Source organism: Rhinolophus sinicus, chromosome 15 (assembly GCF_057876585.1).
Source record: "Rhinolophus sinicus isolate RSI-liver-muscle chromosome 15, RSI-T2T, whole genome shotgun sequence".
NCBI classification, from domain to species: domain Eukaryota; kingdom Metazoa; phylum Chordata; class Mammalia; order Chiroptera; family Rhinolophidae; genus Rhinolophus; species Rhinolophus sinicus.
Window position 1 is genome coordinate 72,846,040 of NC_142515.1, and position 4,144 is coordinate 72,850,183.

Here is a 4,144-nt window from a genome sequence, read left to right on the forward strand (position 1 = left end):
GAGAAGGGAACAGTTGGCGCCAGGACCCATGAGGGAGCGTGGGGGTCAAGCTGGGGGAGCTGAGCCCCAGAGGGAGGTGGCTTTTGCGATCTATTCCCACAGTGTATCCTGGGAGGGAGGCCTGGGTCACTTGGGCTAAAAACCCACCCAGCGTTCCCTGTCACCCTCAGAAGGAAACAGGAAATCCCCTTCTGCCAGCCTCTCCTCCCACTCTGGCCTGGGGCTTCTCTCTCTGGCCACCAACCCTTTGCTCAGGCAGGTCCCTCTACCTGGAGTACCTGCCGAGTGAAAGGTGTGGACCTGGTCACGGTGACTTCAGCTAGGTCCAGGGACCCTGAAATCATAGCCCTAGGACGCTTTTGCCTCCCCTGAGGGGTCCTCCTCAGCAGTCGGGGTCTCACTGGCAGCTTTGTCAGGGCAACGATCCCATCTCTGGCCCCCGATCTTTCAGTCACATTGAGGCTACCTTGCCACCTGTGGGAAAATCCACCTTGGCTTGCAGTGAGGGGAGGAACAGCAGTGGACAGCACCCGTGCCCACTCTGGACGGGGATCTGCCGAGGGGCCCCTTTGTACTGGGTCTGGGCCTATCTGGGTCTCAGCTTCCCCAGCTAGAAAATGGGTGTTGGTCTCTACAGAGGAAGACCTCTTCCCCTTTGCCCCACCCTTGGGGCCTGCTCCCCACAAGCCTCCAGCCCCCCCCAGGCCCCAGCCCCCCCTTGCCCTGCTAATCCACCAGCCGGCCTTTGCCTTCGTCCCTGAGGCCTAATCCCTGATTGTCTGAGACCGGTTTTACACACATTTAGAGGCTTTTCAAAATAGATTTACTGGGCCCCAGAACTGCCCTAGCCAGGCGATTAGCTGCTCCTTAATTGAAAACTCCCTTCCCGGCCCCTCCGCCCCTCTCCACCTCCGCCCCTCTCCACCGGGACTCCAGTGGAGGAAAGGGACCAGGGAGGACCCCACAGCTGTGCGCGCCCCACTGGGGCCTTCACATGTGATTGAATGGTGTCTCCCCTGCATCCAATAGGACGGGAGCTGCCAGGCCCTCACAAGAAAGATCCATTGCCAATCCCGGCCAGTGAGGGGCTGGGCTGGGCCAGGGCTCCAACCTGATGTGGGTCTCGCCCAACACCCAGTGCTACCACAGCCCTTGGAGGGGCGTGGTCTCCCAGGTTCAGGTGGGAGCGCAGGACTCACCCAGGTCACCCCTTAAGGAGTTGGTCTCACTTGAACCCAGGGACTGTGGGGCCCTGGGGCTCACAATTCAGGTCTTGGACCCCAGATCTCACTCCCTGGCCCCCTACATGCCTTCCCATATCCCCACCAGGCTGCAGGGGTGCAGAATGTTCAGGGATAGAATGGAGGATGGATGGTAGGAGGCTGAAAGTCAGTGAATGTCCCCACCCCTCACCCGTTGCTGCCAGGTCCCCAACAGGGCAACTTAATTCTGCCTGTCACCAGGATGTGGGCCACGTTTATTTATCTGGTGTATATATGTATTTTAATTTAGAGCACTGCCAGCCAGCACGGCTGACTCCTGCAGAGCCCCCACCACCCACCCCCAACAACCGTGCCTTGCCTGAGGAGGGAAGGTTGGAGAATGAGGCCAGTGCCCCAGCCTCTCCCAGCTGGTGAGAAAGAGCACTTGATTTGGAGTCCAAGCACAAAACACACTTATTCAGTCATTCAACAAACATTCACTGAGGGCTGGAGACCTTGTGCCAGACACTGGGTCTGGTGCCTGCAGTTGTGCCCTCAGTCATGGGCGAAAAAATCCTCTCTATGCCTCAGTTTCCCAGTCTAGCCACAGGGAGTCTAGAACTGCAGCCTGGGGCTGTGTGCATGATTAATACTGCTAATAATGGTCCCGGGTGTGCCAACTCAGTGGAGCTGCTGTCATTAACACTCGGCTGTGATATTGCAAACCATAACTCTAGTGAGCCTGGTGGGGCGGGCAAGGCAAAGGTGCAGAGGGGGCCATAAACTGTCCCTTTCCAGGGTTTAGCTTGGCATTGCTGAGCAGGTTCATGGAGGGCCCTTTCAGGGGTGCCCCCTACAGCAAGATAATAACAGGCTCTAATTTTCACCACCTTAGGCACCCGCGCTAGGACTGCCGGTTCCTCTGAGCCCACAGTGGACCATTATTGATGATAATACATATTCTGGATTCACCTGAGTCACTTACCTGGGCTGCTGGGGTGGGACGCCCAGCTCCTCCTCACCCACCCCATGCCCATGGGGGCAGCTCAGGCATCTACCGACAGTGGGGTCCCAGCTACGGAGCCTTGGGCTGGCCCTCCCCTCCTTTAGCCTCAGCTTTCTCACCTTCACAGTGGGTTTCAGGTAGGTCTCCTCTGTGTTGGGGAATGGTAAACTGAGGCCCAGAAAGGCAACTGCTTGCCCTGCTCTGGGGGATCCCACTGGAGAAAGAAGCTGAGTAGGGGATGGAACCCAAGCCTTGCACTACACTGCGCAGTTGGTGAAACTGAGTCCTTGAGGGAGAAGGAAGCTTGGCCACAGCTCGCCAAAAAGTGTGGTAGCAAGAAACCAGGCCTCCACTCCCTCCTCCTGGGACCAGAGCTCATGCCCCTGTTGTAAATGGGGAAACCGAGGTCTCGAGCATGGAGCTGGGACCTGAAGAGCTCAGGGAACAGAATCCTTGTTTGGAGACTGGCCTGGGCAAAGGTGTGGAGGGTAGACACTCCCTTGGGGGAGGCCCAGCCTGGAGGCCGCTGAGGGAGGAACCAAGTGAGAAGGTTGGGGCAGGAGGAACTGGGCCTCCAGGAGGGGTGGGGCCTTGTCCTGGGCGTAAGGGAGTCACTGCAGGGCTTTGAGCAGGGGGGAGCGGTGGGGGGCACAGCTATTCCCTGGATTCTCTGCACATCTCAGGTTCTTTAGGGAGGCACCACAGCCTCAGCCTGCTGCCCTCCCCCCGCCCGGGGGTCCCAGTGGCCACATGAAGCTTTTAAGCACTTAGCTCAGCCAAAAGGGTGCCAGATGAGTGGCTAGCTTTCCAGCCCGCCCTGTGCAAGTGCCCCTGGGCCAGAACCATCGCCTCTTGCCTCCTGTTCCTCTCCCACAGCCCCCTTCTAGACTGGGACCACGTGCCTGATGCCTGCCTCAGTTTCCCTTTCGTCAAACAGGGACAGCTCCTCGGAGGTCTCAGAAATTGGTCGGGAAAATAAGCACGGAAGCTGGGGGAGGCTTGGCAGGTGGAGGGGCTCACGGAAGCACAATCAATAATAATCCCCCCACCTACCTCAGCAGCCTCTCCAACCTCCATCAATGTGGTCTTGGGGGCTAGAGCTCCAGAGGGGCCTGGGTGGGTGAGCCTGTTGGAATGACTTTCCTGGACTTCTAGCCCGGGAGTCATACGCTGTGGCCCCAGACCTAGAGGAGGGGCCAAACAACCCACTTGGGGGCCAGACTGGAACCGCGGCAATTCCTGCACCTCCAAACTCATGTAATTGAGCCAGAGCTTCAGAGAGAGGGCAGCCTCGGGGTCCCCAACACAGTCTGGTGGGCTGAACAAATGTTTCCTAGAGGAGAAGGCATGAAGGGTGGCCTGCTCCGCCCAGGCCCCTGGGTGCTGGGGGGACACAGTCTCATCACCCTGGGGCTGCCCAAGGCCCTGCCCAGGTCCAGCTCTTGATCACACCCAGGCCTAAGCTCACACTGGATTCATCGGGTCCACCTCTGTGCTTGGTGTGGCCTCAGTTTCCCTACCTGCACAGGAGAGGGGGTCTCCAGCACTGTTTGGTGCCCCCCACCATGGACTGCATTGTCTATTAGGACCAATCAATCTTCTCTGGGCCTCTTGGCCTTCATTGCCGGATCAATGGGGGGGGGTGTCAGGGGCTGTTGGGTGGGTGACCCCCTGGGAGTCTCTCCTTCTCTCTGGTTTCACATCTCTGCTCAACCATAGAGGGTGGATAGGCAACGCAGGCGGTGTTCTGCTCCGCCCCGCAACAGTGCAGAGAGACACGAAAGGTCCAGTGGCCTCCTGGATGCCTCCCCCGGAGGGCAGCCTGAGTCCTGAGGCTCAGCAGCGCCCCACTTGGAGTCTACTCCTCCTAGACTGCAGCCTGCTTCCTTTTTGCTCTGGCCTTCGAGGCCTCCCCCCCTCAGCCTCCGGAAAGTCT